General features: G+C 38.1%; 1 protein-coding gene across 4 annotated transcripts in view; it reads right to left on the bottom strand.

Annotated features, from left to right (window-relative positions):
- pcmtd1 (protein-L-isoaspartate (D-aspartate) O-methyltransferase domain containing 1) overlaps nucleotides 1-15212 on the bottom strand; it is a 35305-nt gene extending 20093 nt beyond the window's left edge. Inside the window, exons 1-2 of one of the 4 annotated variants that reach the window (XM_035431236.1) lie at nucleotides 15016-15212; nucleotides 9822-10084 (exon numbers count right to left, since the gene is read on the bottom strand). The gene's annotated coding sequence lies outside the window, so the exon portion shown is untranslated. Of the gene's footprint in view, nucleotides 1-9821; nucleotides 10085-14511; nucleotides 14957-15015 lie in introns of those variants that run through there. The other 3 variants (XM_035431233.1, XM_035431237.1, XM_035431234.1) reach the window with 3 other exon arrangements.
- Nucleotides 15213-22840: the final 7628 nt, after the last annotated feature.

The raw sequence follows: 22840 nt of genomic DNA, 5'->3' as shown, positions 1-22840 counted from the left end.
AGTGTAAACATGGGCTACAAAACAATAAATTGCAAAACAAAACAGCTCAGTTTTTGTAAACACTGATTAACATAAAACTTAGGTATCGGTAGGAAGACCACATCAGTGCAATACAGACAGTTAAATCACTTGACATACTATTAAATGTAATTAATGTTTTTCTGTGAAAAATGAAAGATCTGGACAAAGTGTACATCATGTCAACGACCCATGTAACATTTTTAAAAACTACTAAAAATATGAAATTGTCTTTTTCAGTCTCACATGGTATGTACAGTACAGCAATCTGCTTGGAGACATTAATAGGCTTACTGCAAACATTCTGTCATGCTCGTCCAATCAGATATTGACACAGACCAGAATGACTCCGAACAGGTGGCAGTTGCTTTCACCTCAATGGCAGATAATGTCTACGAACAACAGAACAACAGGATAAGAGCACGATTTAAGAACGGCCAGATACACAGATCCCTCTTAAGCACTGCAAAAGCTCAAAAACAATGCACATTCACAAAAACTGGGAGAGTGGGACACTGCTTTAGAAAAGTAAGCAGTCAAGCTCATCCATTCGCAGGGCATCCCACAGGGATTGTTTTGGACTTTACGGATGCTAGAGGTTACCCATCTTTTATGCCACCAGCACCAAAGTAGGTCACCACCCATCTGTTCAAAAATCATTTTACAGCAGGGCTGCTGCAGCATCTGTCAACAAAATAAGTACTTACTGAAATAAGCCCATTTGGTTTACTATGTTATGTAACGATTATATATTGAAGAACACTAAACTGTAAATGTACCCCCACCCCATCCTTCACATTGCAATACAGCAAGAACTGGGAGCATTATTTGAGTTGTTTTTCTTGCCTCAAGCTCTGACTGTTCATTGCAGAGACTTTGACGTACTGGTGAAACGCCTGTTAGGAGTTGAATTACAGTGCCAAATCCGAAGACCGGTTTTGCAAAGCAGAAAAAGAGTTTCACAAGGTAGGCTATGTACCAATCAAGCTACATATTAGTTTGACAACTGTCACAATAAACTTAAGAAGTGGGAAATGCATGTGACAAAATGAATATGTCTTTTAAGGACAGAATGCAAATGTGCGTTGAATGCAAACCTAAATGACCTACTACTTTAAAGCAGCCAGGCAACCCACAGTCTCAGAGACAGGCAACATAAATCTTCATCTTCAGGAGCCGATCTTCAGGGACACATGATGGTTGGCTTGTCAGGCGGGTCAAGGACACACAGTCTCTGTGAAGCCAAACATCCCATTTACTCTTTGCGTTAAACGTCAAAAAGCCGAAAATTGTTCGCAATTGTACGGAGGCCTGCTGGACACTGCACCTGCCAAGGCCCGCGATCCTCCAGCAAAAACCACAGGTTTTTTAAGTTGGCGTTTTTGCTGAGGATCGCAAGCTAATTGGGTTTGACAGTCTTCTCTCACAGATACGGCGAGCACGCCCACGGCAGACTGGAAGTACGCCTAAACAGCGCGTCGACTAGGTTACAGCGAGCAGAAAACCTGGCACAGTCTCAAATATGCAGTCCTTTTCAAAAGACGCAGGACGGCATATGACGTGGTGAGAGAATATCGTGGCCCAAGAATATCCTGCTCCAAGAGAGGCATCGACATAAAAATTGATAAATCTGCGTTTAAATATAAAAGTGCTAACAACTGCGTGGCGGAAAACACAAATTTGAGCCTTTCAGGTCATTTGGAAATGTTGTTGAAGTCTATTCAGCAAAATCCAGGGAACAGGAATAGCAGTGTTTTCACACTTTTGCAGGGAGAGCTTACAGTTCTGTATAGGATTAACAGCTGGTCCAAGAAGCTTATCAAAAATGATAGCTGCAGACGCTCATTACAGAGTTAAATGACATGAGCCAAAGGCAAGTGAGAGAGAGGAGAAAGAGACCCGAAATCTGCAGGCCTCTCAGTGCCATTATCTGCACCTCCACATCTGTTCCAGGCGCTACAGTTTTAATAATGGAGACATCCCTTGTTTTAATGGACAACAATGTGGCTAGTTCAGTTTTTACATTCTGTTTGTTTCACGCAGGCCAAGAAACTATAATCCGATTCCCAGCGTTACTAGTTCTGCAGCACTCTTTGTCCTATTTTTCTTCCCCTTACCAGCACTGCAGAGTCCTTAGAGTTTTTGCCAGGGAAAAAAAAAATGCTTCGAAAATAGGTCAAGCAACGTTATTTTAAATGAACATGAGTGTGCAGTACACTACTTTGGCAGCAACACTGACAAAATATCACACATGAAAATTCAGCAACTTTCCTCACACACCTGTAAAATACAGTAAGTCAAGTTATTTAAATATAAATAAGGTACAATGCATGATTTACTGAAGTCATGCCCTATGCATTTACACACCCAGAAACTTCAATTTATCTTTTGCCATTTTTGCACATGGCCTCAAATGACTGATGCTGTAACTGCTAATATCAAAATAAACAGAACAACTCTCTGATACCTTCCTGTGAGAAAGTCAGTGTGGCACAGAAGCAGCAATAAAATAAAACAGGCATTTGATTGTTCAGTTGTTGTTGCTACTTTCAGACAGCTGGTACCACTCCCCATTTGTTTTAAATAATCCTTACCAATTATCTGTTGACTCGCTAATTATATTTCATATAATTACCAAGCCAATATAATGCCCACTCAAGGGAATCTAAAAACATTTACATAAACAACATTTAAATATTTGAACCATTTAAAAAATAATTCTAAAAATTTTATTTCCTGTTAACACAAACTCTTTCCTGCAGACAACCATTTTTTAACCAATGGAACTTTTTAAGACATCTTTCATTCCCGTCCATTTTTCTGTTCCATGCCAATTTGTAATTCTAATTCTTGTTTGTACCGATTCCCAGCTACCCCCCCCCCCCCCCCCCCCCCCCCCCCATTTTGCCACAAAACAAATAGCCCCTTGTTCTGTTGATCTGCATTGCGCACAACCGATCACATTCACAACGTCAGGGCACCAGAAGTTCTGGGGTCCCAGGCTCAGAAACTTTAAAAGACCACAATCCCAAAGACCCAGACCACACTGAGCCAAGGCAAAAACATGTCCCCATCACCACCTGTGGTAAAACAGGAAACAATGAACCAGTCTTTGAAAGCAAGCAAAGCATCAATGTGTGCAGTAAGCTATGTTCAGTGGGCTATATTTTAATTCACCCTCAATTATCCAAAAAAAGAATAATGGTAGGGTGTGCAATCAGTGTGTCTATCTGTACACCAGATAAATCATTATCCTACAAAATAAAAAATAATGTAAAAAAGAAGAAAAAAAATAGATTAAGACATGTACACGTTCCAGTGCAAGGTAATAAGATACTCATATGAACAGGATTTTACAGTATTGCTGAGACCTTGTTGAAAAACCACAACTGTTGCCATACAGTTTGCTTTGCTGGCAAGCTCACCCCTTAAGCAGATTAGTTTGAAAATATACATCATGATATTTAAAAATTGAATTTGTAATGCGAGGATAAAGGATGGGATTCAATCAAATGCACTGATTCTATTTAGGTTGTTGTTCCCAGACTACTGGTTGGGAGGTTTTGAGGTGGGCCAAGTCACTAAAACAAGAATATAAAAACATTGCTAGCATTGCTTGGGAAGATGGATGTGAAACATGTAATTAAAAATTTAATTGCAAACTAGCATGATTTTAATATCAATAATTTCCTACGCAGACAGATTTTTAGTAATTGTTTTTTATAGAACTATACAGCATTTATGCTTTGTGTATGCACTTAAGTGACCTTTTTGGACAATTAAAACATTTTTCTTGGAATCTTTTTTGTATCATAAATTAGAAAGCTAGGTTAGTAACTGTGTATTAATCTCAGAAGTATAATGATAATTGGGAGGCTGCTTTATGGGCCATTTGGCTAATGCACCACGTTGTGGTGAATGGATGAATCCGGACCATGCCAGTGCTGACTGGGGCCGGTAGCTCCACAGGGCAATGCACAACTGGGGATTGTGTCGTCCAGGAAATTGGAGATAATCACACACACGCTGGGCACCATGTCTTTTAGAACAGGATAAGAACCGCCCCTACCTTGTTCTGAACTCACAGGGCCTTCGTCCCCAGCCTCCTAACAGCACTTTTCTTGGTCAATAGCTTTTAGTTTCTCAGCGGGTAACATGTATAGGATAGATTCTTTATGACATTAATTTACGGGTTATAATGCAAGATTCTATTGTAATGTTTTAATCGGTCAAAAGACCTTTTTGTGAGAAAATTAATTAATATCATTCTTTTTAAAGGGAGAACTACCCCTTTAAGAAATGTGCAGGAAGAAAAAACCCTGACTTCAGATAGCCTATAAGGATCAAAAGGACCCCAATCCCAGGTGTAAAATGTGACACATACAACACAGTTAATCCCAGCCGTTTGTCTAGAAGGCCTAACCCAGGGGAAGTGAGAATGCATACATCTATTTTTTTTTTTTTTTTTTTTTGAGTCCAAAGACTTAAATTTACATGCATGTGTGAATTAGTCTACTCCAAGAGAGGAACAGTGTCACACAATGATGTCAATGCAGGACATTCTTGTGAGACGAACGACAGATATCTCTTTGATGAAGCTGGTCGCTTGGTTTGGAACAGACATCCCAGTTAAAGTTCATACACAGTGACACACAGCAATGTAAAGTATATCATATTAAACGTTTCAGTGACATTACCATTTATTTATTTATTTCTGATTTTATAATCTAGCTTGTAGATGAATCATTTACAAATTTTGGGAAAGGGCTGTCCACACTTAAAAAAAATAAAAAGAATTTCTACTTCTATCACTGATTCCTGGTAATTCTGAAATCAACTGAAAACCTTTATTCTTACTTTATAAAGACTGCTTTGCAGTCTTTACCGTTGCACACTGTCTAGCACACACCCAGAAAACATGTCCTTACTTGGATGTTTTGGCATCTGCTTTCTTTACCCTCTTAATATGCTGCTGGAAACTAGGGCTGCATGACATGGGCAAAGTGTGTATGTGCGATTAACATGTAGCATATTGTGATGGTGATATGAAATGTGATGAGAATTATTTTTGTGTACCCTTTTGATGTATTGCAAATTGGCGTACATCTTGGAAATTAAAAGCCTATGTCTGCTATGTAATAAAATCTAATTACGTTATTTTTCAAAGGATTTGTTGATTTATTTAACTACCATAGGTATCTATAAAATATTCTGTTGGTTCTTCTGCAAAAAAAAAAAAATGGCATCAGAGCAATCTCTCCTTAAACTACTGCAAAGATTTGTCATAGTACCGAAGAATTCCACTTCAGTTCTGGTTCTACTGATCTCCGACATGCATCATACATTTTGGGGATGGCAACTTGGGGAAAATACGTTCTTGACGGCATCTGGTAGGCCAACCGTTTATCGAATGTCTTTAATGGGCTCACAAAGCCTTCTTTGCCAACGGTATAAATAGGCACCATACCCTTAGCCAAGTAGTGTGTAGATCTACTTCGGTGAAGGTTCTGCTGTCTCTACAGTAGCGAGACACCGAATTCCTGACAATTTGTTGACATTTGTGAAAACACAATGGTGCCTTGTGAAATTACTGAGATTTTAGAGGAATAATTTAGTTAATACAATGATGTGCATGGAAAAAAGGTGATTCGTCCTTTCCATAAACCAAATGAGGTTTCTAGTTCAGCAGATGTGTGAAATGCTGGATGAAGACGCGTGTTTCAAATCTTTTATGATGTCGGCCAACTGGTTCAATGACTTAATTAACCATATCCATTTTCACATCTCAAATACAATACTTTTGTATTCCAACAATTGTTCTCCTGTATGATTATCAAGACTAGTCAAAACCAAAATAATGAAGTGGAGCAAAAATCGTATCAATGACAAAGAATTTTGGCATTCCCAATGCCTGTCCAATCACAATGCGTGACAAATGACAGCATGATGGCGTCCGCCATATAAAAGATTTGCACAGTATGTCGAAAGTGTCATGCAACAAAAACATTAAGCTTTACGGATTGCGTTGTGGAGAAAAATATGCTTGCATTACGAAGAATGGTTGACCGTTGAAGTGACTAGTACCAATATTCATAATTGTGATATCACAACCCTTTGCAATGTGTTTATAACAGAACTTGATATCGCAACGACAATAAAAAAAAAAAAACAATACATCGGGCAGCAACCTGTCAATCTACACACAGGTGCAGCTAACATGCAAACACACCCTCTCTCACCTAGCAAAATTCTATGACTGCCTTTTTTGGCCTAGCTCCCTCTCTCTCTTTCTGATCCAGGACAGCACTAAATGGTGGGATCATATATTTCATATCTTTTACCTTGACATGGTAAAATTACCTTTTACCTTTTACTCTTTCTCTTTTACGGGAATCATTTTTATTCTCTCCAGAAAAACTGCGTTTCCACATGCTGGATGGAAAGTATGGAGAAGAAATGGTACAGGATCAGAATCCGTCCGGTAAAAATTGTGGAGGTTTTGGCCAACAATTTGGCTATTCTATAGCTTAGAATAAAGTGTTAATCATGCAAAATAAATGAAGACAGTTATTTTCACCGATCATGCCCTTACTGTATGTGTAGCTGAAGTGGCAAGTGGACCGTTTGTGCCAAATTTTAAGAAATTCCCTCAAGGCGTTCCTGAGATATCGCATTCACGAGAATCAGGACGGACGGACGGAAGGACGGACGGACAACCCAAAAACATAATGCCTCCTGCCACGGCTGTGTCATGGCGGATAAAAACTGTATGTGAAAACAGAATGTGACTTGGGCCAAAGCGAAATCCACTGCAAAATAGGTCGAAAACCACATTAAACAACAGTGTATAGACAGTCGAAGATTGAATGTAAAAGTAATGTTACATGTTGCCATATTGTATCCCTAGGGAGACATTTCCTCTAAATTATATGAATAATATGCCATTCTGATGGTTGTTACTAGGTGCTCTTCATGGTGACTTTGGTTCAAGTAAATGTCTTTTCTTTGGTTTTGTGCATGCAAATGTATAATTTGTCGTAACTTGCTGTATTTGCATTGCTTTAAAGACCTGGATGATTTCACCGCTAGGGAAATGTGTTTAAATTTCACACAAATAAAAGCCAGCCACCATCTTCAGTAGATAAGGTGTACACTTTGTTCATCCTTTGACCTCTGTCTTTTCAACATTTTAACAACATACTGAAGTTACTTTGGTTTTGGAGAGTAAAACAACAAAAGACAAGAATACAGGTTCCTCTGGACAGTGTATTTAAATCACTTCATGACTCTCAAATCCCCAGGTTCTCTGTTACTATAGTCATATTACTTAAGTCAATTTAATTTGGCTAAACTGCTTTAGCCCCTCAGGTCTAGTGTTAATGGAGTCAATAGCTTTTGGTTAATGTGAATATTCCACCCCAGAAAACGTACCTGTTTGACAATAAAATGTATCAATGATATTAAAATGCATGAATTTGTCAGCTGCCTGGCTATATTCAAAGTAGATATGCAATATAATTATTTGACTCATAATAAATATTGATAATTAAATAGGAATTATTAGATAAAATTCTTTGGTATGCCACCCCTTGAGAGTACTCTAAACTTATCTGGGCAGAGAAAAGCTCTTTTCATTTCACTATAGTAGAATGGTCCTGAATCAGACAGCTATTAGACAAGTTAGATGAAATACACTGGTTCTAAAAATATTTCATATCCCTACCACTCAAAACATGGCTCAGCTAGCTATGTAATTGACCAGACTGGTTTCACCTTTGCAGGTATTAATTCTGCAACATTTGCGGTTTACTTTGATATCATTAGTCTATTTTGTGACTACATTTTCAGAATGTTTTTTAGTGTTCTGCCCTTCTTGTATTTAGCTCAGTGACCTTATCCCAACCTAGTCAGATCTAGACCTACACATGACAGGTATGAGATGTAGCACATGAACCTTAAGTACTTCCCCCTCCACACAGCCACCTTAAATGATGCTCCCCTTAAACTAAATGGTAGGAATACTTCCTGAAGATAACAGACATAAGGGGTTCAAGCCTTCTTTCAGTGATGCACACTACCAAATGCTCTCCAAATGTTGTACAGAGTAGTATATACAGCTTATGCATATAAAGACATGGCCTGTTCCCGAGACCCACAATGCTAAAGTGGTGCAATACAAGGTCATACCCTATTCTACTCGCTTTACAATTGGCAGGTTTGTATTCTTTAAATTTTCTTCTGAATTCCAAGATTTGCAAACAATGCCAGCCCTGTTTGGTCTCTCATAAAGTAGCACGTGTCTATCCATCTCTACCATTTCCATGCTAACCTCTGGGCATAAACCAACCAAACAAATAATCCCATTGTACAGAGGCTGTTAAAAAATTGTCAGTGTAGAAACAAACACAAATTTTGCAGCAAAGTGTATTACCCGCTTCACCAAATCAAATATCTTATAGGCAACTATAACCCTTGTTACCACAGTGACCACCAACCACAATACAAGAACTTTCACATTTTGTTCTTTTTGGCTCCAGTTGTGAGATATGTTTTGAAACCAGTAGTCTAACATTTAGGACTAAGTTTTAAGGTTAGCAAATGCATTACAGCATTCTCTTCACAATAATTTAGTCATATATATTTTTTAACTTGGTTGAAAAGATGATTGCAATTCCACAGATGCATGTGTTTATACGTGTAAAATATTTAGCCCAGGAGGTACAGATTTTCCCTCAGTCAATGATGTGCATTTACTATAGAACTCCCATCAATCTATTTTGTCCAAGATGGAGGTGGCTCACAAATTCAACATTTCTGTGTTTAGGTACCTATTCAGTTACCCTTATTATCTAATCAGTGTTAACAATCTTTATGTGATTACACTCAAATAAATTGTCATATATCGAGGTAATCATGCTAAAAAAAGCACTGTCTATGAAGGACTTGAGTCTGAAGCTTATCTTGTTATTGCTGTATTAAATTAACAATGACTATGAGGTGACAAAAAGAGCAATATGATAATGAAAACAGTGACTATCAATTCTTAGTTCTGCAAATAAAAAATAAAATAAAAAAACTGAAAATGTGATTTTAAACAAAAATGATTGTCAATAAAGGCAATACATTTTCCTAATCCCCAAAATATTAGCCTGTCAGGTGGAAGCATGGTACAATGGGTAAGAAACTGGTCTTGTAACACAAGTTCAATTCCCGAGTAGGACACTGCTGTTGTACCCTTGAGGAAGCTACTTAACCTACGTTGCTCCAGTGTATATCCAGCAGTATAAATGGATGAAATCCAAATGCTATGAAGAATGGCATGTAGTAAAATGCGATGTAGTAACAGGCCCCCCCAGCTCATTTAGAATGCTACAGCTGAACTGATTTACTTCCTCCAAAAGCATTCCCATGTCATCCCGCTTCTCACTTCCCTCCATTGGCTACCTTTTTAGCTCACATCTAACAAGGCAGTGGAGGTGAGAGCAAGAGCGGTTGTCTGGCAGTCGGAGGGTTGCCGGTTCGATCCCCCGCCCTGGGAGTGTCGAAGTGTCCCTGAGCAAGATACCTAACCCCAAATTGCTCCCAACGAGCTGATTGGCACCTTGCATGGCAGCCTTTTGTCATTGGCGTGTGAGTGTGAGTGTGCGTGTGAATGAGAGGCATCAATTGTAAAGCGCTTTGGATATATAAATATATTGATAAAAGCGCTAGGCTATATAAATGCAGTCCATTTACCATTTACATCAAATTCAAAGCCTTGGTGCTAGCCTACCCGGTTGCTAAGGCGACTTCCCCAGGCTCACCTTCAGGAGATCATCAAACCAGACCAGTTAGACCTTTATTCTTCAATCTCAGCAAGCCTGGCGCCTCTCCTTCTATGTGCCTGTACTTCCAAGTCCACCTGCTGTCCCCAGTGATGGAATGACTTCCCCACATCAGTCAGAACAGCAGAAACACTTCCCACTTTTCACCACTTGGAAGGGCAGTATCTCTGGCTCCAATTTGTACAACAGGGCGGCAGGGGATGAACTGGGAAAATTCCTGGTAGCCTGGCCAGGTGGTTGACCTGGACAGTCAGGCAAGTTTTTAAACGCAAAATGAAATCAGTAATTCAAAGCAAAAGAAACACAGGGCAATCACATCCAGTCAAACCTATTGGCCTGGTATGATCGATGACCTTCCTATCAGAAAAAACAATTACTCTGACGCACATACCGCATAAACACAAGATGATTTTTAATTTTGTTTCCTGTCTATGTGTATCTCGCGTGAAACATGCCATGCCGTCCTGGACAGTGAAACTGAAAAAAGAAAAGGGTGAAGAAAAGAGGTAAAGAATCAAAAAGAAGGTGCCCTTGAAGGTGATGCAGTTATCTCTTGCAACCATTTATTGATCTTTATGGGATAAGTCCTCTGTCTGTGTGCTTTGGCTATGATGCGCTCAAGTCAAGTTTTATTGCAGCCTTATTGCCTTCTGATTAGCCCTTATTTTTGCTGGCCAAAGTGGCTTTTCCCTAAAAAAACTAAAAAAACAATGACATTTCAGGCCTGATAATGTTAAAATAGTTTAACATTCTATTTCACAATTAAGCCAATCCGCAGTTCTCCTCCAAAGCACGTGCCTGCCAGCCAGCTGCTTCTTTTCACACCACAGCTGCAAGCTGCGCACATGCAGAGCAGGGCGGAGGAAACCCATCCATACGTCTGCACAGAGAGAGCTAGCCAGGGATGCTGATACGGGTTGGATTCTATCCAAGACCATGGTGCTCCCTCAAGCATTGCAAGCGGCGCTTCAACTGAGCGAGTTACCCACACACACTTGTACGCTAATGCGTACACACGCACATGCACTCATATGTGCGTTGACATAAACTTCTCTCTCCTTATTATCCACACACTTACACATGTGTACTCACTTGCGAATGTGAAAGAGAATTACTATGATGTGCAGGGTAATAACACTTGAAGAGATTTGTTATTACAAAATTTTTATTTTGTAATTATTTTTCAAAATCATGCAATTCAAGGACATGTGTATGTCATTATAGCTACAGAATAAGTAAAATAGTTAAATTAAAATGAACATTAATCATGTTTATGGTATTTCAGTGTTATTTTTTTTTTTTTAAACAATGCATTAGACTTTTCTTTAATTTTAGTTAAAGCAGAAGGAAGCAAGTTGGCCAGCCCGATCACCTTCCTACAGTTACTCAATCCTCACATGCAGCTAAAAGGAAAAAATGGCATTTGATGTTTATCTGGCATTGTTTCTAGGTTTTTAAGTGCTTGCATCTAGATGTGATTCAATTTAGAATACCATGTCATGATAAATTATTTAGTAAGAAGTCTGAATGTCATTTAGAGAAACAAAATCATGTCATACAGTAAAACAATTAAATTAAACATTGAAAAATATATGAAGCATTTATTCCACCAAAACATCTGATGATAATGATATAGTGATTGAAACTATATATATATATATATATATATATATATATATATATATATATATATATATATATATAAAGATGGGGAATTGACTACAGAAGTTTCCTATAAAATTATTAAAATTTGGTACATTTCTTCTACATCTACTATAATAATTTATTTGTTTGATTTTGGATTTTAGTTGGATTTACAAAAAAAAGTATTTAAAATAAGTTAATTTTCAACAAAAACATTCTGTCACTAACTGAGTCAAATCTGACAAAAATGTATATAAAGCACCAAATTTTCTAAATTCTTGAATAAACAGCCAAGAAGGCACTTCAAACAACTTTAAAAAAAAACTTTCAAAACTGCTGCTACAACATTTTCTATTTTTTTGACATTTGAAAACCTAAAACGTCTGTGACCCAGTTCAGCATAGTAAGTACACTGTATCTTGATGGAAAAAAATTCAAACATTTAAATTAAGTGAAATCAGACACATTCTTCACACCTTATTTTGCACCCAAGTAGTACATCAGAAGGCGATATGCAAGAATTCAAATACCACATTAAAGCACTTAACACATTTTGGACTGAACAATGTCTACAGGAAGATGTGTTGAAAAAGTGACATATAGGCTAATTTAAAAAAAAATAGATAGCATATAGTATAAAGCTTTAGATCTTTGATCAGAGTTTATAAAAGGATCAAAAAAAGTGGAAAAGTGGATCAGTGCCCAGTCACAAAACTGACATAATGTGAAACCAATCAGTGAATACCTACGTCATTGAGCCCGCCCACCCGAACGGTTCTGCTGCACTGAGCACGGTTGTCTAACCGTGCCGAGAAAATGGTGCTGGGCACTGTTTGTAAGCGTTCCCCGCCAAACCGTTTCCAGGTGGAAACACCATTGGAACCGTTCCTCTCCGTGCTCAGAACCGTTCGGCGCTACAGTGGAAAAGAGGCTATTGAGTACCATTTCTTTGGAATACAGCTTGTTTAATTTGTGTGAGCTAAGATAGCCAATATTGTTTCATGTAATTTGGCACAATTTGGTTATCAATACTTATAACGGTAGGATATGATTTGAATTAATGACTTATAGACAGTGCTTTGTATTCTATGTGTGAGTAACTTTTTTGTGGGTTTTTTTTATTATTAATTATATAATTGATTGTTTTACAAGTGGGTGTTGCTCAAAAGGAGGGCAACAAGAGTTAGAACCTTACTTTCACACCCATTAAAAATGGCGAAGATGAAAGCAAGTTACATCTGCAGTGGTCACACGTCAAGGGAGTAAGCCAATTAAAGGCCGGGGACAATACTTGTGATGTCATAAAGTTCTTAGCGTGGTTTCAAAAGAAAGCTGAGATCAAAAGGTGCAGCACAGACCCTCTCTATGCAGAACACAAAATGCAATGTAGTAGGCTATATATCACTAGACCCCAAAACAACTGCCAAGTGTAGGCTACTGGGACATAACCACAGCTCCTGTCAATTTTATTGACAAGTCTTACTACAGCCATCAAACAGGCCTACAAACTCAACAATAACTTGGAACTCAAAATTGGTTAATTTACCCTTCCATGGACTGCCGTGAAGTGTACTTTTGAATTTGGTAATTACATGCATACATGATATGGGAAACTGTCGACTAAATGGATAAGATTCTAGATCAACTGCATTCAACACTACTTAAATGATTTCAATATGTTGTAAATTAAATGCATAACTACATTTGTATTTTCTCAAGTTACCGTATGGTTATTACTAATACACAAAATTACATAGATTGCGATGCCATGTAGCCTACACTACAATTTCCTTTGCATATTTTTTTTCTGTTTAGGAAACAGGCTATTGAGCTGAGAGTTAAGGAACGGCAGACAAACTATTAGTTTTACAGTTGAAGTGTGTTTCTTGTAAATCTATTTTTTTTTTATCCTTCTATCGATTGCAGAACGCAGTACAGTGGTGGCATAAATATTTTTTTTTTTCAAACCCACATAGTCGTCTGCAATTTTGATCCTTAGACGTGCAAAAACAATGTTGCAGTATATTCGCTAAACGCGTTGTCAGAGCTAGCACTCCATTTTGCATTGACGTTTCTCAAGTAGGCCTATTGCGTGTGCTGTTACTTTGTCAAACGTACCCTATTAGGTTGTCTGAACACCAGAAAGTGAATAGAAAGGGGAAATACAGTTATGTAGAGAGAACACAGGCAATATGTCTGTCAGCAAGGAACCGTACTACCTTCTTTCGCGCCGCAGAAAATAAGCGAGGGGTTACGACTTCTCATTTGATATATTAAGCTACTAAACTGCTATTTAAAATAGCAACATTACAAAGTCTATGTGTTTTCAAGTGAACATCAATCAAATTCAAGACTAAAGCATGCTAGCAATACAAATGCGAACAGTCAGACACCACGGCCTCTCATTTAGAAAAAGAGGGCCATTTAAACACGATCCCCAAGTGTGGCACCTCCGAACGAAAACTTTCCACTGACGCCATCACGGTAGCAACAAAGGATCTCCATCAAACATCGATAACGTTTCCAACTGTGTTTTCGCCACGACGTCTCCTGTGGATGTTTGCTGTATAATATACAGCATGAATTCACATCTGACACGTATTCGAATTATACAAACATAAAATGCGAAGAGATGTGATGAAAGACTGAAAAACATCCTTATCACGGAATTGCTAGGTTCCACTTAGCTCGTCTGCTTTGTAACGTTAGGTAGTCAGCACATTAGCTCGCCAGCTAACACATTCGAAACCGCATAACAGCTAGCTGGCTAGCTCCAAAGTTCTAAGATGGCAAACAGAGCTAACAGCTACACGTAGGCATTAAACTTTCCTTTATGCTCTGATTGTAGAAATGCCGATTTGTTTTCTATTGTCAACATGGCGAGCTAAATAGGTTAACTAAATCTTACTGAGCTAGCAAAACAAGTTAGTTCTAGCAACGTTAACGGCGCAATATGCAATGGCCCCGTTTCAATGACATAACTTCCTTCTGTTATTCTGAAATTAACTCTAAATATCGTACTTACCGAAACTGATATTTTATAGGCCTTCGTTTTACACTTGCAGCAACTCGGTAGAGTACAACTAGCTAAATCGACATAAAATGGAGCATGACGACAACACGCAAGCATGTAGCTCGCTAGGTAGTCTAGATTACCAACTACACAACTACATAATAATATTTATGGGTGCACATGACATTATGAATAATTTTGTTTGACATGTCATTATTTTATCAAGTTAGGTAACGTTAGCTTTTAACCAGATAACGTACTTTTGTTACATAACTGTCGAGATTCGTGTAATATTTGGACCAAACGCTTACCGCTTGCAAAGTAAATTTAGGTAATTTTCGAACAGCGAGACACTGTGAAATTATATGATTATCCCTGGCTAGCTAATAATTATTCAATCCATGCGCTAAATCAAGCTGACCCCCGTTGCGTCAAACAACGAGGTAGCTAGCGTGCTACTTTCTGACAAAAACAACAAAATGTCGACATCTGTTTCATTTTTTTTAAAGCACTCACCTAGCTTGCCGTTTTCCGTGGATCACTGAAATAATTTAGAGAAAGCCGATGGAGTGGAAACTGGCTCACGATATCGCGCTGATTTCACAGAATATTGCATCCATGTAATTGTTTTAAAGAGAGTTGAGCACCTTTGTCTTTTCTTCTCCACGCAGAAGAAACAGCTGAGAGGATGTAAACATATGTCACGTGGTAACTAGCAAATGGAGTTGCAGACCGTGTTTGCATGTTTCAACCGCAATAGAACCACGGTCAAGAGAATGAGACAAGAGAATTTCAAGAACACTGGGTGAACCCAACCGATTGCTTTGATTTATATTCTGAATCAGAAATGTGCACTTTCCATCAAACAAAATCCAGTTTACGTCTGTGCGTATTCATATCAGTACCTAGTTCTAATTCCGTTGGGGGCTTTTCCTGCTGGTCGTTGGACAACTGGGAATTACACATTTTTTATATCGGGAAACATGATCACAAAATATAATTCACCTGACTTGATATGTCTGTTCAATCATGAGAGCTGGTTTGGAATTGTATTACAGTTCTTATTAATTGTTGTGAAAGGTGAACCCTCCACATAATGTTACATTCCTGAATATATTAAACTATATTTTAAGTGGGTAGGAGTTGTTCTTTTGACACTGAATAATGTATTATGAGTTTAAACAGTCCCTTTCTGACGGTTTTTAGACGGTTACATACCTTTAAAATAAGTGAATGTATAATATGTGCTTTACATTTATTCAAATTAATGGTGTTCTGTTAAAGCTATTTGTAACTGTTCCTTTGTGACCTGTGAAAGTAGAATACCTAGAGACTGATTCACTAAGGCCTTTAGCATGTGTGAACCCTTTTAGCAAATGCAGCACCAGTGATATTTCCATTGAATGGTCATGGCATTTATTTTGCAACAGTCATTGGTTGTGTTATTAGTTTTGTGTGTGCTAAAAGGTTTTGTACATGCTAAGGGTCTTAGTAAACCAGGTCTTTAAGTGTCATCAGCTGGGCAATGTACAAACTATATGTAGGCCTTTCATAGTCATGTGTTTCACACTGAAGAAAACTTGATGCTGAAACATCTGTGATGAACCCTCATGTTCGCATGTGTTGACCGAGTCTGCTTCTTCTGTAAAGACTGGTGCCCAAAAAACATGGTGAAAAATGTGCTATGTGCTCAACATATTGGAGCCCAGGTATGCAATAGGCTCATGTTGCTTTTTGACTGACACAGCCATTCCATAACTTTACAAAGATATGAAGCTGGAAGTCAAGAAATCATTGAGCACAACAAAAAGGGTTGCAGGTACATGTAGTCCTCAAGATCACTTGAGACTTTTATGACTATAACTGCACATCACTTCAAGGAGGATTGGCAAATGCGGGCTTTCATACTCCAAAATAGGTTGATGCCTGAGAGCCATACCAGAGCAAACATGGCAAATCTTCTGCAAAATTCAGCAGAAGAATGTTCAGACAAAGACCTTGTAGTCATGCCAAATAATGCATCTAATATGGCGTTGCTGTTCATTTGGCAAACTACCTCCATGTGAAGTGTTTTGTTCACACACTGAACCTGGTGTAACAGTATGCGCTGATGCTGCCTGCTGACGCAAGCCTCCTGGGGAGAGAGGCCTATTACAGGCTTCTTTCATAGAAGCTCCCCTGTAAATCATGCTTCAGAGGAAAACAAAAGCTGTTGGAGTTCGCAACCCACAAGCATAAGACCAACATCAGCACAAGATGGAACAGTGGTAATGAAATCATTGACTAACGACAGCCAAGCCGCGCACACAGTGCTCTTGTTTCCAGAGGTGAGGAAGAGTGAAACTCATGTTTGTCTTAACAAGGTAAATTTCGGGAATGCTGAAGAATTCTCTAGGCCCTGAAGTCATGCAAGTGGCAACCAACATTATGCCAATGGAGAGGAATCCCACACTGTAGCTATGCTGCATGCCACACATGACAGCATCAGCAACACATCGATTGTGAGGAAGATAAAAGTACTATCAATGAAGATCTGCAAAAAAGATATGCCTGTGTGATGGAAAAGACCACGGCTGGTGCAGCCTTCAACTGTGCCCTGCATTACCCAGGTGGGTGCTACTTATTGGTGGTGGTTGAGGACAGTACTCCACTCATCACTTTTAGTTTGAGAAAAATACTGAATAAATTTAAGCCATTATTATTATTATTATTATTATTAGTGTAATTAATAACAACAACTGCTATAATGGTTGTTGTTATTGGTGTAAGGGTTATATGAAATTTAATGTTAAACAACAAATGTGCATATTATTACTTTATTATTGATTCACATTAACTCTTACATTTTAGTTGTTGATTATTATATTGATTATTCTATTTTATAAGTATATTTCCATTTATATTTATTCTCTTAGAATTTACTTAAATCCTGTTAGCTAATGTGGTCATTTTTTAGACAACACACATCTTGTCAGACTCCACTTTGGATTTTGCCATATGTAGTAAACATACAATTGTTCAGTAAAGCTGCCTAAAAGGTAATCTGTCTCCATCCAGTTTCTGTTCATATTGGAGAGTTGTCCATCACCAAATACAAGCCCTCAAGTTAACATTTGTATAACTGGTTGCTTAACATTGCCGTTCTTGTCCCCATATGAGACCCTAGGGAATGTAACAACTAATGTTACGTTGCCTTTTATCTGTATAAGGACATTTGTAAGATGTCATTGTAGGCTACTGACATTATTTTAGTAATAGGCTTAACTGATAATGTAAATATGAATTTAAAATGATAATGATTTATTTAGTATAACACAATGATAACAATCATCTGGAGAAAAATATTGTTTTGCTTATACAGCCTTTTGTTTTATCCAAAGGGAACTGACTGATATGAAATTCTTTTAAAAATTGTAATTATATTATTTGGCCAATTTGCTGTCTGCCACTGTTTTGCTCTACAGCAAGATGTGAAGCCAGAGAGCAACACAGAGCTAGAGATTGTGGAGGAGCATCGGGAAACTGGAACCTGGTGAAGAGGACCCCTCTGCCTTTGCCCACCTGAAAGAAAAAGATCAGAATCTGTTCTAGCTGTATTATTTGAACATTGAAATGACAGACATTAGTGATGTCAGGGCTCCTCCAAAAACAATATTTGCCACAGCTGAAGAGGAGGTGAAGAGACATCAGAAAGCCCCAAGTTTACCTCTTACTGAGAATCCCCTGAGCTGGAGGAGATCACACAAGGAAGCCTCTTGTTTCTTGACTTAGCTGCTTGCATGCTGCTGTTTACCTGACCTATAACTTCCAAAAGCAGTTCCACATCACCCACCTTCTCACTGTTCTCCGCTGGCTACTCATAGTTGCTCACATCAAATTTATAACTTTGGTGTTAGCCTAACAGGCTGCCAAGGGGACAGCACCTTAACACCTTCAGAAGATCATCAGATCTTGCACACCAGCCAAACCCCTTCTTTCTGAAACATTGGGACAGCTGGCTCCTCCCATTCTCCTAGCCTGCACTTCTGGGTCACGTCTCTGTTCTGGCACTTTTATTTAGCCCTAACACCTGATTAAATGTACTTCTTTGTTTCCGGAGCCTAGATTTTTTTTGTTGGTCTTTGTTGTTCATTCAATGTAGTTTAATGCTCATGAGGGTGATTTTGTCTGCTTTGCACGACTTAGTTTACTGTTGAATAAGTGACACGTTTGTAATTGAGTCTGTACTTTTTGCACTTGCTGTCTCTCTTGGGACTGCACTGTACTTTCACTTGATCCCTGCTTTTTGCACTTGGGTTTGCATTGTGAGTTGCTCTGAATGATAGCACCTTAAAATGGCTGTAAAGTAGCTAACAATGCAGTTAGGTAGAATCGTTAGCAATTGTCTACATCTAAACTGCAACTTTCTTGAAATTAATTTTAAAAATGCTGCTATAATGATGTGTGCAGTTAGTTATATTTCATCCAAAGTGTTTAAGTATATGTATCTTTTGTATATTTATGACTTTTTTCTTTTCTCTGGTGCCAATCTCTAAATTAGTTTGAAAGCTATTTTGATAGTTTCAGATAATTCAGAGGAGGACCTCCTTCAAGGGGCATTGTGTACCGTCAGTTGGCAGGTGGACTTCATATGAGTATACAGCATTGTACTTCAGTGTAATGTAGTGTGTGTGTGTTTGTTTTTTTAAAATTTTGTGATCACTGTGTGATCTTTGGAATGGAAGTGCTGGCACTGCCAGAGACAGTACAGTTGGCTGAGACACAGACAAGTGGGGGCTAAAGCAGATAGTTCCCTGAGGCTGAAAACCCTTCTGGAGCAGAGGGCCCTAGATGGTCAACCAGAAGGACGAGAGGAGATCTATTATTACAAAACTGCTTGAGAGAATATTAGGGACAACACTGAATGAAAGGTCAAGCATTGGGGCTTCATGACCACGTTGTGAGAAAATTGTTTTAAGTTTCTGTGATCTGCGGTTGTACTACCTTTCAACACTTTCAACAGCAGCACCTGTGACTGCTTAGCTGCTTTAGCTTGTAAGCAAGTCTTTAATGAAAATGAGATCTTTAAGAGGTGTTCATTATGGAGATTATTCTAATGGCACATGCAGCCCCTGAATGACTTGTTTCTGCAAATGATGGCATTTGCTTTTTTTTTTTGCTTTTTTTTGAAGATGTTATGACGCAGAACCTTAGCTGTATCTTCCCTGCCCATAGAATTCCATGCAAAGTAGGTCATGTAGGAGGCATTTGTGATTGATCAAATCTATAAAAAGATGTTTGGTCAAAATACATTTCTTGAGATGAAAAAATGAATGAATAACATTTTAAAGGGTGAACTATGCCATCACGAGCCTATAGCACACAAGTTTTTTTTTTTTTTTTTTAAATTTGAACTTGTTTTCAAAACAAAACAAAAACGAAGAGACATAATCTCTTTTGTTTTTGGTTAATGCAATGGAAATACATTATGTCAAAAACATGAATGGTAAAACAAGATTCTGTCATGTTGTCCAAATGAACCTACATTTTTCAGTTGAGATAAACATGCAACAAATTGAAGTAAAAATTTTAGGTTTATCCAGTTTTTGTAGATGGGCGTTTGACAACAATTACAGACCTTCTCAGGTATGTCAGTATGAATTCAATTTTGTACATTTCAATTTCAGTTTTGGAAATTATGCCCATGCACATTTGCTCTAATTTGCGTTTTCCATCTAAAGTTAGATGGAAAATGTTTGTGGGCTGTTATTTTAATGCCACAGATTTTCATTGAAGTTTTTTCCTTACCTGGGTCATTCCAGAATAATGACTTTATTTTTTTTAGTAATTAGTTTGTAGTTTTTACCAGGTCCTTTGGCCATTGATCTTGCCCTTGATGGCAACAAGCTTCTCAGTTCTTCCTGCTGAAAACCAACTCGATAACACGATGATGCCACCACCATGCTCGACAGTAGGGATAGTGTTACCTGGGTCATGGACTGTGTTTGGTTTGTGCTAATTATAGCAGTTTGCTTTCAGGCCAAAGAGCTCAACTTTAGTCTCATCAGACCACAACATTTTCTTCCAGATGGTCTGAGGATCTGTCATGGTTTCTGGCAAACTCCAGGCGTTACTTAATGGTGGCCTTTCTCAGAAGTGGCTTCCATCTAGCCACTCTCCCAAAGAGGCTAAATATGTGAAGTGTTGAAGAGATTGTTGATCTCTGGACAGTTTCTCACATTTCAGCCAATGGGCTCTGCAGCTCTGTCAGTGTTGTAGCTGGCCTCTTGGTCACTTCTTTGATAACTGCCCTTTTTGTCAGGTTGCCCTATTTGGTAAGATGGCTCAATCTTGTTAGCGCTTGTGTTGCATCATATTTGTTTCACATTGCATTGGACTTCAACAGTGCTCCTCAGAAGGATCTGAGTTTTGGCAATCTTTGTATAACCTCCGGATTTCCTCCTAACAATGTCATTTAGAAGTTCCCCGGGAAGTTCCATGGTCTTTATGACCTGGCTTAAATATGCCCAGTCACACAGGTAATTTCATCTCAGACATCACAATAGTGGCACTGTATTTGGTCTGTTTGTAAAACATATAACTGCCTACATAAAACCTATGGTTCCCTTGAACAGATCAGGCACTACAGATCACTGTCAAGAGCTCTTTCACTTGTAACATTCCAAGTGCAGTGAGCAAACTAAGCTTGTCTGTGAGTAGCCGGCTAACCTAGCACATATATTTTGAACTCAATAACTTACCATCTCTAGTCCATAAATCTCAATGTTCTTACTCATCCCCTCGTGAACCTGTTTTTCACCAGTAGTCGTTCGATATCTTCTATATCTAATGGTTAGATATGTACACACTTTGCTTGACTGAACAAGCTGGCCTCTGCCAAATCATGATAATCTTAAACAGGTGTTATGAAACAGAAGGAGAAAGGCTTAGCTCTTTGTGTTAATTGAAGCCAGATTACTTTAACTAAGCCGGAATTTGGCAAAGCAGCATCATGAAATGGTCCCCCAGAATGTACATTTATTTATTTTTTTCTCATCTACATGCTAACTGGCAAGAAATTAATGGTAATATGTCATCCGGTGTGTGATTGGGTAGGCACTGTGTATGACACTCCCCTAAAGACAGTGAACATCTCTGGAAATTAGATAACTAAATGCATAAGCAATAATATTACAAGCCAATACATTCATAATGATTGTAGTTTACCTTTTGTAGTACTCACTGTAAGTGAACCTACATGCTGTACAATACCAGTTAACTGAACAAATCAGAAGTGTTTGGTGCTGTGGTGGTCTAATTTGGAATTCCTATCTTTAGTTGCTTCTGTGTGGGTGTGTATGAGCGTGTTGTTTTTTTTATAATGATCTATTATTAATGAAATGTGCTACAATTGTTTGTACTGTCAGCATGCTTTACTGTTTCAATGTATGTTGTCTCCCTGTATATGAAAGGTTTGTTTCATATACAGGGAGACAACACAGTTGTAGATGTTTTGTGACACAAGGCAAATTTCAGAGAAATCTGACAATAAATTATAGTCTATTTGCGAGTATAATATATGTACAATTTAGCCTTGCATCCTTATATATGCGTGTACGGTTGACAAAGGCAGATTTCATTCCGATTAAACATTAGTTGGGCTGTGTTTTGTCATGCTATATGGTTATGCTGTATGCGATCAATATTGCTTAACAGAAAACTGTGTGCATGTGGACCACAGTGCCAAAGTAGATTTATTTATTTATTTATTGATGGCTAGAATGTCCATTAAAAAAGTCAAATCTATCAAATCCTTATTTCATATAATCATTATACCATTTCAAACATTGAATCTGAAGAGGTTCAGCATGTGTTTCTGGTATATGGCAATTTATGTTGTCTTGGTCTGACATTAATATTAATAATAATAGCATTTGTGATGTCTCTGTGATGGAACGGTGTCTCACCCCTTGCCCAATAATCCATAGTGTAATTTGTTAAAACATTTTTAGAGCCACTTATTAAACTCTTTCTAAATATGCAAAGACTGATTATGAGCAAATAACACAAAAATAACAATTAAAATTCAATATGACACCTCAATATAAAGTACATTAGCATATTCACTAATTATATTTTCAGACAAAACATATTGACCTGTCTGCAGTTCAAATTCAAATGATTTTCCAAATGGACCATGCTTTTTTATTCCGGAAAGTATTAATGTTAAGCCGCACAAATCAAATGCTAATGCACAGTATTGCTAAATGCTGGGTTATATCTAAGACCACGCTATGACTTCCAGTATTGTTTAATCCATTATATAGCTACATTTACACGGCATACACAGATAATTCACACA

This window comes from Anguilla anguilla, chromosome 8 (genome assembly GCF_013347855.1).
Source record: "Anguilla anguilla isolate fAngAng1 chromosome 8, fAngAng1.pri, whole genome shotgun sequence".
NCBI lineage: Eukaryota > Metazoa > Chordata > Actinopteri > Anguilliformes > Anguillidae > Anguilla > Anguilla anguilla.
The sequence above is the reverse complement of the archived record's forward strand: the minus strand, read 5'-3'. Positions and strand labels throughout refer to the sequence as shown.